Source organism: Triticum aestivum, chromosome 1D, assembly GCF_018294505.1.
Source record: "Triticum aestivum cultivar Chinese Spring chromosome 1D, IWGSC CS RefSeq v2.1, whole genome shotgun sequence".
Lineage (NCBI taxonomy): Eukaryota > Viridiplantae > Streptophyta > Magnoliopsida > Poales > Poaceae > Triticum > Triticum aestivum.
Genome location: NC_057796.1, coordinates 306397110 through 306412338, shown reverse-complemented (window position 1 = coordinate 306412338; position 15229 = coordinate 306397110). Strand labels below are relative to the sequence as shown.

General features: G+C 45.6%; 1 long non-coding RNA gene across 2 annotated transcripts; it reads right to left on the bottom strand.

Annotated features, from left to right (window-relative positions):
- Positions 1-11698: 11698 nt before the first annotated feature.
- On the bottom strand, positions 11699-15194 carry LOC123181647 (uncharacterized). Of its 2 annotated transcripts, XR_006491791.1 has the most exons (3): positions 12480-15194; positions 12054-12235; positions 11699-11901 (listed from the first exon to the last, which is right to left on the bottom strand). It is a non-coding gene; the product is annotated as an uncharacterized lncRNA (long non-coding RNA). The 2 variants fall into 2 exon arrangements; XR_006491790.1 differs by having other exon boundaries at positions 11890-12235.
- Positions 15195-15229: the final 35 nt, after the last annotated feature.

The window sequence follows — 15229 nt, the reverse complement described above, 5'->3', positions numbered from 1 at the left end:
AAATTAGTCGACATCATGTTCAAAAAACCCCACCCTCCCGGATGGAAAAGAGGATTCTAGGAACATACTGTGTGCGTTTTAAAATCCTGTGTTAGGATGAGAAGGAACAAGTGTGGCATCTCGCCGAGGGTGCAGAAACCTGTAGGGTCCTCGCACTTTGGGCACTGCAAATGAAACACACTAGATTCAGTAGGAAGAAAAATGCATCAACGGCGGCGGCTGCCATCCTAGGTGTACCCGCGACCAAGGGACTTGGATTTATCGGGGATGGATGAAGAATTCGTACCAAGTTCTCCATGAGAAAACCCTATGCAATCGCCGAGCGGGGGTTTTCTCTGAACAAGTAGACAGGGGAGAAGGGATTCAGTCCGACTGAAATATTGCCACTTCGTCTGTCCAGCTTGCTGCTAAAGCTGGAAAGGTGGGGGGTTTTGTGATTTGACGGCTCATTGGGCATTAATGCGGCGCTACGACCGGGGTGTGTCTACCGTGCAGTTGTGCACTCTAATTTGGTGCATATGGCATGTGGACCCCGTTGCCGGATGCCCCACATATCAGCGCAAGGAAGTAGAAAGACAGGAGTAGCTAGTTATTACACATAAATATATTTTTAACAGAGAGATATTCCCTCTGTAAAGAAATATAAAGATCTTTTATATCACAACTTTATACATAAGAAAAATCAAGGGGAATATATATAACATATATAATTATAAAAAAAAGAGTTTTTTTAACACGGTATAGATGAGTTGGTGATGATGGTGTGCTTGTTATCCTGCAATATAGGCCGTTCGATTTATATCTAATGGTTAGGAAGGAAACTATGGGAATTTTGCAAAAAGGTACCCACACACCTCTCCGCATTTGCAAATAAGGCCTTCCCTCGTTCATCCTTTTCTCTCACAAGATGAAATACTCATACAAATGCATCTTGATGTTACGTGCAACGCACGGGCATTATGGGGGTTCAGCTGAGAAATACTCAGACAGGCTCACGGTTCTGGACTTTGGGCCATAGGCCGGTGGGCCTGCATGTTTGGGGGCCCATGAGTTCTACCTCAGCGCTTTTCATATTGCAAGCGGTCGGTACGGCGCTAGTTTTAGATGATGTCGCAAGGAGAATACACAAATTGAATAAAGCACAGCAGTTGTTGGAATGAAATCAAACGACAGTTCCTAACCAGCAATCAGAGTTGCAATTCTATCAATGATACTGTCGTACTACTTATACACACAGGACACTTGTTTCACCATGCCAGAGTATTACACCAAAATCTCTCAGCAGATAGATCAGTTCAACAGTACTGAAGAATCTCAAAGTTGATTTGGACCAGCTCTCCTTGCCGAGAAAGTTTGATTTTGACATCATCCCCTACCGCAAGATATGATTTAGATTTGAACCTTGACCATCCTTTAGCACCAATCATCATGCGACCATCCTTTGTACTTACAGTATATTGAGCAGGTTCATTCACACCAAAGCTGCGCATGGTAAGAGAAACTTGGTCGCTGTTGCCCGGATTGTTGAACGACTCCCTCGTTGCTCTAGGAATTCTCTGTTTGCAAACAAGAAGACATATCCAAACAGTTAGATCAACACAGTGAATCATGCGAAACAACATGGAAATAAAAAAGAACGAAACACTTGGGCGCCCAATGCTTACCAAGAAGGTGGACATGTCGGTTTTTGTAAGGACTTTGGTATATGAAGTGCGAACTGCAGCCCAGTCTGTTGCCGGTGCAACTGCTCGTTCGGTTGCCGCTACACGGGCCAGAGCAGATGCAAGTGCAAGTGTTGGTGCAGGTGCCAAAGCCGCTGCTGCTGCCGGAGATGGTGCTCCTTGTAGAGCCGGTGCCGGTGTCGGAGCAGGTGCCGGTGTCGATGCCCGATCCTCCGGTAGATTAGCCTGATCCGCTGAGGCGGTTGGTGCCCAATCCTCAGTTGGATCAGACTGAGTTGCCGCTGTCAGTGCTAGAGCAACTGCCGGTGCTCGATCCGTTGCTGAAGGTGGTACCGATGTGCGAGACAGCGGCGATCGTGTCTGGTCTGGTATGATCAGCTTTCTAACTTGACTAGGCTTCGTGACCGTGATCCAGTTTTTTTCTTCATTTCTTTTAAACGCGAGAAGGACTAATTGTGGCGTTTTTGTTAAACCAAACTGCAGTTCATCATAGGGATTCAGCTTGTACTCAGACAACAGACTGATCCAATTTTTTCCAGTAATATAAGTGATGGACAGTGCCTTCGTTACTGACACGACATAAGAAGTGAAACCTGCAAAAATAGCCATCGTAGAGCAAACCAAATGGTTTATTCTATGATGAATGTAACATGGCAAAACCTGCATCGTAAAATTGCAGGAAAAGAAAGAAAACATGACATTAAATCAATAAGATTTAGACAGTAAATCAATAAGATTTACTTGATGTGACACGAGTGAATCCTTACCAGGAAATCACTATGTTGAAGTACTAAACAGAAGATTGATCGTCCAACTACGGGTGGCATGCAGGGGGCCCACCTACTCCCACAAGCAGGACAGTCCAAAGGTCGTCACAAATCGTATGGACCGAACATCCATGGGACTGGAAATCCTGGTGGGTGCGATAAACCCTGCAATGCATACAGATATTGGAGTGTAACCATAATTGATAAACCGTCCTCACAAAAAAGATGATTTGGATACTTCAAAATATACAGACTGAATTGAGTAGACAGACATTAACATAGACCGTTCTCAGGACTGACCACACACCAAAAGCGGCAGTACTAATAATACAGGGTTCACAAACACAAATCAAGTACTGAACAATAGTACTTACTACAGACAAGCAAAGTTGCACTAATTAAACTCTGCAGACTATTCTTGCCACCGACCTACGGGATGAATCCCGCATAACTGACTAGGCCATGGACTTCGTGAGAGGTGTCTACATGCACCATCACCATCTTGTCAACCTTGGAGAACCTAGCAGAGTGGTCTTTCCACTCATAAACATGATCATGAAGACAGGCCGCATCAGATGTTGGGAAGCTTTACAAGAACCACACCCTTCGTAATCGAAGGCACAGCCAGGAAATTGTTGTGGTCAAGTACAGACTCGAGAACACGCCTAACAACAATGCTACAGGAAAACACTAGTTCAGGACACGTGGCGACAAGGACACAGCAGCTGGATAGTTTAGCAGTTGAACTCATCCTCAGGTCTTCTAGTTCACACGGCATGACTTTGATAACTTCATCTCCACCGCGGACCTGGTTCTAATTCAAACAGAAACCATATTTTATTACTACCTCCGTTCAGAAATATAAGATGATATTTGATATTATACTCCATATATGACTACATATACGCACAGAAATGAGTGAACAAAGACACTAGAACATGTCTTCAAAGGCATGAGAGCAGATGGATTACTTGCAATATCCATAACACAAGTTACTGAGGCAAATATGCCCTCTTCAAAGGTAGCATTGATGTTCATAAAGTACTCCCTCCATCCCAAAATTCTTGTCTTAGATTTGTCTAGATACGGATGTATCAAGTCACATTTTAGTAAGATACATCTGTATCTAGACAAATCTAAGACAAGAAAATTTGGACAGAGGGAGTAGTTGAAAGTAATCTATAAGAAATCAGTGTCAACCTCTCGCATGTTTTGGTCAAAAGAGGAATTTAGAACCGTCATTTGGCACACAAAAATCACATGCAAGATCACCCAGAAAGTTGTACTACTAGTACTAGTACTGCGTGTTAGATGAAAAAACATGATCAAGATCGAGAAAAAAGATCGTCAAGAAGAGATATTACGTGGACTTGCTTAATGAGGGATCCCGGAGAGGGGGGCTTGGACAGGGCGATGGCTTTGAGCTTGTCTGCGGTAGTCTCGGCGGGGTGCTTGCGCTTCTTCGTACCATGAGCCTCGACGGTTTTGGCCAGAGCCATAGACATCACTTCGGTCGGTGCTCCAGCGTCCATCAAGAAACTGTCAAGTAGAAATAAAAGAAAAGAAACCATAATCACAAACCCAAAAGAAGAAAAGAGAGGGAGTTATAGGATCAGTCTCAAGGTTGCAAGACCGGGCCTTGGCCAGAATCAACACCATTGATGCGCTCACCTTTCCTTCTTTGGGAGAGAAGAACAATGGCAGAAGTAGGTCGGGGTTTTCTTGAAGAAATGAGGAACAAGATGAGGGTGAAGCGAGGGTTGGGTAGAGAGGAAGCTGAGAGAGAAGAGTGAAATGATGGTTGCTTCGTCCGTCCAACTTACTGCTGGAAAGGAGGGGGTTTTGTGATTTGACGGCTCATTGGGCATTACTGCGGCGCTTCGATCGGGGTAGTCTACCGTCACTCTACTACGGAGTAATTTAGTGCATGGCTGGTGGACCCCGATGCTGGCTGTCCCACACGTCGGCGAAAGTGAGTAATTTAATGCGTGGCTGGAGGAGGATCCACATGGTAGAGCGTGTCCACTGTTTTTCTGAAGAAGAAAATGATTACAGCAAGTGTTTCCACTCTTACGACGGAGGAGTGCGAAACACGGCAGCCACTTGAACATACACAGTGCTCCTACTACTAGGCATGTGTAGTGGTTCATACGTCGGTACTACATAATCTTGTTGCTAGTGTAGTAAGATATGATGACGACAAATGATGTTATGCGCATGTCAACTATATGAACAGTAATGTAGTAACATAGTACCGCTTTCTCGACTGTCCGGTCGAGAATGAACAGTGAGATCAATGTTAACAGAACTAGGTCTACAGTGCACGGAGAGTACGGTGCTACAGTACTCCACGAAACATGAACCATATGAAGCATGAATAGTGTTAGGCAGGGTGTATGAAGGGTGCACAGGATGGGAGCAAAAGCTCCCTTCTCGACCCACTTTTGGGTGTTCGGCAGAGTGCATGAAGGGTGCATGAGTCCACACTAGTAGGTTAACACAAATACACGAAGAGGAAACAACTACTCCGTCTAGGTGTGTAAGTCATCTTACGTTGTGCACTGCGACCAAGGAGGAGAGGAAAACGAGAAAACTTAATGTCTTTTTGCTAATTAATAGCATTGCATGCAATGAACTAACCACTGCATGTCATGTTTATTAGTCTCAAGTCATTGAAAGCATGCACGGCCCACGTCTCTTATTGGTTGATATGTCACAAAACAAGAAACGAGGAGGGAGTTAATGTACCGTACATAAGTGTTTTGGGATTATTTGGTTTTCGTAAGGTGACTATATTGAGATGAGAATGCAACCAAACATACCCACACGCTTTGTGCTACAATGACTGATCTACACCGTCTGAGTTTGATCCAACGGTCATGATGCGCCGCGACATGGACATGCCCATGCAGAGGGTGCCTAAACACCACCGAAGTCCCTCTGCTTCTCGAGGCGCACGACGTTGGTGATGCAGAGGGCAAAATGGGTGAAAGGCAATGCAATCTACGGGAAGGCGGAGGGAGCCAGCCGAGGAGCGGGGAATCTTTTGGTTTTCACCATGGTAAAACACCAGTCGACGACTTCTCACATCAGGGAGCAGTGGGTTTTACAGGTGGAGTCATCGTGACTAATTGCTGCCGCGCCTGCTCCCGTCAATCAAAAAATTAAAAATCCTGCCACGCCTGCTCCCGTCAATCAAAAAAATAAAAATCCTACCGCACTCAAACACCAGAGCAACGCCGCGGTGGATGTTTAAATTTACCTGCCGGCAAGTAGATAAAAAAAGGGGTGAAAAAACAAATGTGGCGGCGGCCTAGCTAATCGGTCGAACTAGCCCAACTAGCTAGCCACCATGCTTCACTGATGTACTCGGCGGGAAAAGTGGTCTTTCGTGATTTGACGACTCATTTATTTACTTGCTTCAGCGAAAACGCGCGGTAGGGCGTCCCACGTCAGGAAGAATATATGCGTGCACCACCCGAGAGGACCCCGAAACCGCGCGGTAGGGTGTGCCATGTCTCGGCACGGAGGGAAAATGTGCGTGTAAAAATTTACTGTATCAGACGTAGTACCTATGGTTCGACCTCGGGACCCAGCCAGTCGGTCGAAAACACCCCACTAGCCACACAGCTTCATCATGCTAACATGGCACGGAGGATAGGTGTGGTTAGCTCCGTCTCGACCAGCCACAACGTCTCTTGTTCTAGGCGATTCTTCTATTTTCCAAGCTTTTTTTTAGTTGTAATAACACCACGGCAAGCTAGCGCCCCTCTTCGTGTGTGCCCGTCCAAAGGTTAGACGATGGAGAGAAGAGAGAGATCGCAGACCTGGGACCCACCAGTAAGTGAGTCAACAGTCATGCACATGTAGACGAGGCACTCCCTCTACTCTACTCAATGTAATACTGTATAAAATCAAGTTATGGGACAAAGCCAACAACCGTTGTTGTTTCAGGCTATCGACTTACGCTTTGTAGTCCAGGTTGCCAGTTCGAATCTCGTCTTTCAGATTTGTTAGTTTTAGGTCCAAATTTGATTAATGACAAGTGGGACCCCCGTGTGTTGTTCCGATATTTCAGTGTAGGATGGTTTTTTTTAACAAACACTTTGCGCGGTTAGACAAGTAACGGCACAAGTTACACGTATTTTGCAAGTTTACGAACAAAAATGATAGCGGCATAGAATATCACATCCACCCCGCAGCTTAGATGCTATGGTGATACGAGTTTTTACACCGTTGGAAGTGGGATCCAATGGCTTGGGAGTAGTCTTTGTAATTATGCGCAATTTCCAAACTCTCCAAAGGTTTTTTTGCAAATAAAACATTCATGCCTCGTGTGTGCCGCTGCATCTTGGATCCAACGGCTCCCCGTTGCTCATATTAGGTGCTCCCCGTAGCTTAATTACCCACTACGGTGATATGAGCATCTAGGTCGTATGATCAGTGATCAGATGGCACATGCGTCGTACTTGTACTTTCTGCGCAATTCCTAAACTCTCTCAGCCGTATATTGCAAAAACATTCAAACCTCCTACTGTGGGCCGTTAGATCTCCCTGAACTCGTATCACCAGAGAATCTACGGTGCGGGAGCACCTCGTATTCTCCCGTGCGAGAAAACATAAGGTGCTCTCGCAGCTTGGATGCTATGGTGATACGAGCTTCGAGGTCGTTTGATCTGAGATCCAATGGCATCTGAGCAGTCTTTGTGCTTGTAAGCAGTGGCCGAACTCTTTGGGGGCTTTTCTGCAAAAAACCATTCAAACCACCGAGGAGGCGTTGGGTCACAAATCCAACGGCTCCGAAGAGCTTATATCACCAAAGCATCTAAGGTGTGGTAGCACATGATATTCTTACATACAGGAGAATATGATGTCCTCCTTCATCTTAGATGCTACGGTGATACGAGCTTCGAGGTCATTTGATCTGAGATCCAATGGCATCTAAGTAGTCTTTGTGCTTGTAAGAAGTGGCCGAACTCTTTGGGACTTTTCTGCAAAAAACCATTCGAACCACCGAGGAGGCGTTGGGTCACAAATCCAACGCCTCCGAAGAGCTTGTATCACCAAAGCATCTAAGGTGTGGTAGCGCATGATATTCTTACATACAGGAGAATATGATGTCCTCCTTCATTTTAGATGCTACGGTGATACTAGCTTCGAGGTCGTTGGATATGGGATCCAAGGGCATCTGAGTAGTTTTTGTACAAATTGTGTGCAATTCTCAAACTCATCAAGGTTTCCTGTAAAAATATTAAGACATCATGTGAGCTGCTATATCTCAGATCTAGAAGCTCCAAGCAACCCGTATCAGCATATAGCATCTAAGGTATGGGGGCACATGATATTCTCCCGGGGAGGAGGGGTGGGGGTGCACAACCAATCGGTGGTTGGGAGGGTGGGGACAAATATAATCTAAACAACCCTAAACAGAGCTTCACAATTTTATCTAAGGTCGAGGGGGTGACCCCCGACAATCATAGCTCCGCCTAATTAAACACAACATTTGCATGTATTGTAGTACTAGACTTAATATTCATGTTTCAGTTTCATGTTCGTTTTAAATATTGAATTGAGGACCATGCATGTCTTACATTTTACTCCCTTCGTTCCTAAATATTAGACTTTTTAGAGATTTCAAGTGGACTGGCACATACGGATGTATATAGACATATTTTAGAGTGTAGCTTCACTCATTTTGCTCCGTATGTAGTCGCTTGTTGAAATATCTAAAAGACTAGTATTTAGGAACAGAAGGAGTATTTTTGAATTCGTGTCATACATGCATGGTTTGAAAAAATAGATGCACTATACTTATTGGATTGTTGTTGTGTTCGTGTGTGGGTGTCATTTGCATTGAAAAACTTAGCAGGGATACCATGAAATGTGAAATCCACGTTGAGATCACTATATCACAAACTCACTCTAATTCAACAACTCGTCATAAATCAATTACCACGTTGAGATTAGTATTTGCAAGGAAAATACGGGCATTGAAATACACATAGATTCGTTCGCAACTTAAAAGGTTCCTTTCGTATTCTCGAATGGTAGGACCCAACGGCGTACCAGCCAGACCTTGGCTCGTGTTGATCCTAAAAAAATAAAAAATAAAAAAACCGAGCTCGTGTCCTTCTGGTGGCGTGCGTGGTACGCACATTAGGCAACCCCAACCAGTCGAGCCTCCGCATTTCGAGTCGAAATATCTGGCGGCCAGAATTCCAGACCTAGAAAATTCCCCTCATGTCCCCGGTCCATAATGACTACCGATGAACAACGGAGGGATGCTTTAGTAACTAGACAAGGTTGTGTTCAAAAAAGTAACTAGACAACGTTACCTACCGTGCCGAGCACGGTTCAATTCCCCCGGTCGCCGCTCGCCAAGGTCACCCGTCAACTGCATTGCCTAGTAGTAGTACTACTACTACACCAGGATGAGCACAGAATTGAGCCCGTTTGTTCGTGCCTAGTACTTGAGTTAATATATCAGGCAATGCACTGGTACGGAGGGATTATCCTTTTGCTCTGCATATATAACTTGTCTGAAGTCTAACTAAGCAAAATGTTTGACCAAATCCTTTCTTAAGAAATACAACAGGACAGATGTATGGCTTAAAAATTTATTGCATGATGCAGGTTATGATATTGTTTCGAATCCTGGATCTTAAATTTCAGAAAATCCAAAAGTGACCATAAATCCTTGAAACTGAGCATGGTCACGTGATATGGCACAAATATTACTTTGTAATTTGTTTCTTCAATTTGAGACAAGCTGCTTATGACAAGTTGCACAAATGAAGAGCCAAGGTATTTTGGAACAAAGATCTGTCACGTTAAGGCGAACGCTTTCACTATTGAAACCGTGGGCGTTTACGTGTCGCCACGAGTCCCGCTTCTCATCGGCAGGTGCCATCCGAGCAAGCGTGTGAGTCGACGGGAGGCGTGCGAGCAGACCGTTGCGCCGGCTGACAGGGAGGCGTGCGAGCAGACCGCTGTGCAGGCTCACCGGAAGGCGAGCCCTTTGACCAGGCTCCGCCGCCCACCTTCGTCCCAACTGCTCCCACTTTTAATGTCGTCGGCGCCGCAGTTTAAAATCAACCCCGCACTACCCGGTATCGCTACAATCTTCTCTCTTCCTCTCCGGTTCTCTTGTCGTCTACCTTCAACCAGCCTGACCTAAACGTACGCCATGCCGCATGACGATGGTCTGCCCTTAGTCTTCCAGTTTCCTGAGGAAGACACCCAGACGGAGTCTCAAGAACATAAGGCGCTTTGGGACGAGCTTCAACTGGCCTTGCGGGAAGGCGCCGTGCCTGTCCCCACTCCCGTTCCGGCTCCCGTCGCCCCGACTGCGCCAGCCCCATCCCCGTGGCATTGATGGGCTGCGAGCCGCACATTGTCGCCGAGCTTGATGCCACGGGGTTCCACGAGGTCCCCGCCGACTTTCACGTGCCCGTGCACCTGCCCGCGCATGCGCCTGCGCGTGCACTGACGCGCACGCCCGTGCCAGTGCCCGTGCACCTGCCAGCGCATGCGCCTGCGCGTGCACTGACGTGCGTGCCCGTGCACACGAATGTCTCTGCCGCGCCGTTGATAGCGCCTGTCCCCGCGCGGGTGCCAGTGCCCCCCTCCGCGGCAGCGCCTGTCCCCGCGCGGGTGCCAGTGCCCCCCTCAGCGGCATGGATGGCCGCCGTCGACCGCTTCCTTGCACCAACGCCAGTCGCCTCCTCCCGCCAGTTGACTCGCTCCTGGAGACCGAAGTCCAGAACATTGTGGCCTTCCTTGAAGCTAGGGCCAACGTCCATGAGTACGCCAACAACGGCGCAAGACGCCGCCGTCGCCGTCGGTCAGTGGCCCGACGACACACAGAGCACGGCAGAGGAGCCGCTTCCCATCGCAAGACGCCCCCGCCGCCGCCGCGTAATCTATATTTGCCATAAAAAACGTTCTGATTGCCATGCTTAAAATCCGAACGTTTATCATTTCCGTTTATTTTAGATCGGTCGTCGTATAATTTAAAGTTGGAGTCATACTGAACGAAATCTATGGTTTGACCGATTGAATGTTCTGCTACAGCCGTATCAAATTAAATATAAAACGTCATCAAGCCACATGTATTCCTTGTCATCCAACGACCTAGACTGCTTCAATGTCGAGCGCTCAACACGTTTAGCGTGCAGTTAATTTCATGCCAAAAATAGTGCTAATCACATAATAACACGCAAATAATATCCAACTTAATATCCGCATGCACTTAATATACTTCCAAATTAACGTGCATTGCACGTACACACTGACTAGTGCTGCTAGCACGTGAAACTGGTGCCGTAACTTATAAATGCGTCCAGATATGGTCAACGGCAACATTGCCCGTGAGAAGGAAAGGAGAGAGAGAGCACACATGGAACCCACCAGTATGTGAGAGCGAATAGTACTAAAAATAATATTACATGTTATCAATTAAATAGGTTGTGATAATATAAAAACATTATGTGAACAAAGGGAGGTACAACAAACATTGCTGTTCTACGTATGTTGCCTATTGACGTGCGGCTTGAAGGCCCTGGTCGCATGTTCGATCCTCGTCCTTTATTTTTTTAATTTGTACTAGTACAAATGCCCGTGCGTTGCACTGGGCAAAAAATAAAATATAACAATGTATTATTGTTTTAAATCCAATTATTACAAACGTTTTCATCCAATTTGCAACATTTTTAAAATCTGAAGATACACTATGAAAGGATATAAAGGAGCATGCACAACATGCGAACAGCTGTGCGAGAAGATGCAGCAAGAAGAAAAGGATGGATCTGAATCTGATAAGTCGCACCGTGTAGCCAGTCTCAGAAAATCTAGATAGGTGCCTTCCTAACTAAATACGACTTAGAAAAAGAAGATTCGCTAATGGAGGAAAAAAACATCACTGTCTTGCGTGCTTGCATATTTGGTTCGTTGGATCCAGGTGCTGCTCTTAAAAGTGAGGATTTGCAAGCATTTAAGACCTTCTGCTCTCTGTGCCACATTTTAAAGATATACATAACCTTGTGAACCCTTCTAGATGTTAGATAGATACTACTCCCTCCGTTCCGAAATATTTGTCTTTCTAGAGATTTCAACAAGTGACTACGTACGGATCAAAACGAGTGAATCTACACTCTAAAATATGTCTATATACATCCATATGTGATAGTCCATTTGAAATCTCTAAAAAGACTAATATTTAGAAACAGAGGGAGTACAACCTAACAAATATTCATCAATCAATTGCAGTAGTTGATGTCTAGTATCATTTGTTTGAGTTAATCAATGAATTATATGTATCAATATTTAAAATGCTGCTTTGAACGTATCAGCATACCATGGAGACAGAGAAAAAATGACTTTACATCATTCCACTTATATGCCCTTGTTCCGATGTTGATTTGACACCAACCTCTCTAGTAGACAGAGAATCCCTGTAAATAACAGCCTCTCGAGTCTCAAAGTACATACACATAAAATCTTTCTCGAGTAATTTTATTGTTTCCATAATCAATCATGAACCTACTGTATCAACATGAACAGTCAATAGATATTAGTAGTGTAGACAGAAATACATATCACATACTCTTGCCATCTCGTCACATACTCTTGATATCTCTCGCACACATGATGATCACATATTGTTGCTTCTGATTGCTTCTCCCTCAAACAAATACATCTATACGAATTGGGCTGCATATAATTAGGAGAATGTTATGGACCTCAAGGTGGGTGCAGGAATTTATCAGCTCAACCTACCTTCCATCACTGAAAAGACAGAAGAAAAAATTGCTTAGTTGTGAATTTCTTCAAGCATCTAATAAATAATTCAGACTAAAACTTGAGAACACGACATCATGTAATCAACTCGTACAGGGGACCAAGTTGACAATCGTGGATCAGGAATATAGTAGTAAGGGGACCAAGATGACATTTGTGGATCAGGAATATAGTAGAAGGGTGATCTGTTGGATATTCCTTGCATGTTCATCATATCCCCCTACAGTCGTACCTTTTTTTGCGTGGACGGTCCATAAGAAAAGACCAATCCGTGGCCCAGTAGGGCAGCGAAGACCGGGCGAGGCACAAGGAATTTTTTGCCGTACGATCCCGCAGCCGTAGCTTCAAAAGAATGTATTGTCTGCAGGAGATTGTTACTCGCGCTCACTCCAATTCTGGTGGCAATTCCGTGAATCAAATCTATGCCTCCTTTCATAGCAATGAGCTCTAGAACCTTAACCATCTAAGGGAAGATAATTTTTCATCAAAGTTATGAACATACCCAATTTGAATGTACCTCATCAAATGAAAGGTGCATAGACGTTTAACAGACTCAAGGTATGAAGAATCATAGAATTCAGAAGATGGCTATGCATACTATGTAGTAATGTCGCATGTCTTCAGAAACCTCTATCTACTTTTCAGTAGGAAAATTAGCTACTTTCCAGACTTATGTGCTCGACTTGATAACTTATAAACACTCTCGGTCATTAATCTATTTCGCAGACTTCAGCACAATACCTGTATAAAATTTATAGAAATTCTGTTCAAAAAATGTTAAGCTAAGTCGGCAATGCATATGTTACCCATCTTATTCTTCGACCAAAAGGAAGTAACAAACTCCTATAAGTATAGATGAAAAATATGTTATGAGCACCATAAAGACAAAAATTATCAAATGACAAGGGAAGCGTAGTTTTGCACAAGTTACCATTCATGCACCTTCAAGATAAAAAATAGAGCTAATAAAGGATTGAGTCGGTAATATCACCATCATCTCAAGGTTCTTCCACTATCTTCGTCCTTCCCACCTCCTCGCGAGCAAACCCACTGCCCCACCCAAATCCATGTCATGTCTTCATCGACCTCACAACCAAAGTACAAATCATCAAAAATTGAATCACCACTCTGGCTGGATGCTATAAATCTCGTTTTCCCTTTCAACTGAGCTCTACAATGTTGAAATTTCTAAATCCACGTGCTTTCCTTTTTCTGCGTTTCCACTGTCTTCGTGAAAGTGAAACTAACTTACTGAAACCGGACATGTCCTCCACAAACCCAAGGAAGCTCTAAGTATGCTAGTGACCTGTTTATCATTCAGCTTCTTAGAGTAACTTTGCCCTTCAACAATGTTGCACGCCTGCGGTCAATTTGTAGAATATACTGAACATCCGATGTCTAATTAAAATATGAGCATCCAATGTCTAATTTGTAGTAAACAGCGAGCATGGATACAATGCCTACGTAGGCAAATATACAGGCCGTGAATCACTTCTAGACTGCAGGTGCCAAGTAGTACTGCAGATTGTAGTTGTATCTTTGCATGAAGTACTGAACAACAAACATTCTGTTCCTCTCTCATCAACACGAAATCTAACAACAAAGAAAATGATAGAATAAAAATGAAATTAGAAAGAGAATAATAATCATGAATTGATAATAAAAGGGACTATGTGGTATGACATTCGTAACAAAAATGTGAACATGAGCAGGGATAGATCTTTGCAATGTTACAGAAATCAAATGCATGGGACCCAAAAGAATGTTCTACACAAATTATTTATCTAATTGATTCCAATGTCACACCAACATCAATGAGACAATGAAGAAGAACAAGCCAAAAATCTATACGCAAATCTTTCTAATGTTCCACAACACTGATTAGTCGCCCCAGAACATAGTGATAATTCTGAACAAACCAAACAACACCCAAATCAAAGCATGAGATGCAAGGAAGAGAGATAAATGTCACCCATCCTAGCAGGTCACCACATCGTGAAGCTTGATGCAAATCTAAAAGTAGAGACTCCAATTCCTCTTAATCCCCGAGGCTGACACTACCAGTCCACATCAAACGTCGCTGGTGTATTTGGTGCAGAGACTTATTCTGCTCTGCAGGACTGCCATCTACCGCTCAATCTAGCTCTATGCTGTGTGAGTTGGCGACCCCGGCCATCGCCTTGGCGGAGGCGGGCGCTCCTCTAGACCCCGCCCTGGCCGCTGCTTGGATGAGGTGGAGGAGTCTAAGCTAGTGTAGTGCAGGAACCAAGTCTCCACCTCCTTCTCGAGTCCCTTGACCATGCGACCGCGATGGCCGGCAGCCAGGGCAGCAATGTACCAGAGGTGTTGCGGGTGGAGACGCCGTGCTGGACGGTGTAGGCAGCGAGGCCGCTGGTTTACTCGTGGCCTCGCCTGATCCTGCCTCACCATCTGTAGGTGCTCCGTTTGGAGATGGAAGGATCCATGGGAGGAGGGAGGGGCGTCGTGTAGGAACGATGCCACATCATCAGCGAGGCGGCCGCGGAACCCCAGCGACGGCCGAGAGCAGTTGGGCGGCGGGCACGGCGATGCGATGGGGTGCCGAGTGCGGGCTGGGGAAGATGCCAGCGGCCGCGGAACCCCGGCGACGGCCGAGAGCAGTTGGGCGGCGGGCACGACGATGCGATGGGGTGCCGAGTACGGGCTGGGGAAGATGCGGGTGTTTTTTTAGCGGGCAAGAGTCCCGGTGGATGCCGCGGCGGCCATGACGCACGTGCTCCACGTCCGAGCAGCGGCGAGCGGTGATGGCGGCAGCGGCGAGCGGTGATGGCGGCAGCGGCGAGCGGCGATGGCGGCACCGGCGGCGTGCGGGCGGGGTGATGGCGGCGGCGGCGGCGGCGGTGGCGTGACCTAGCCCTCTTCTCAACCGGGGATGTTTGATTTAGGATCGCGGCTTCAATACAGATGAATAGAGGGGTTCAACGACAGAACGACCGCGGAGCA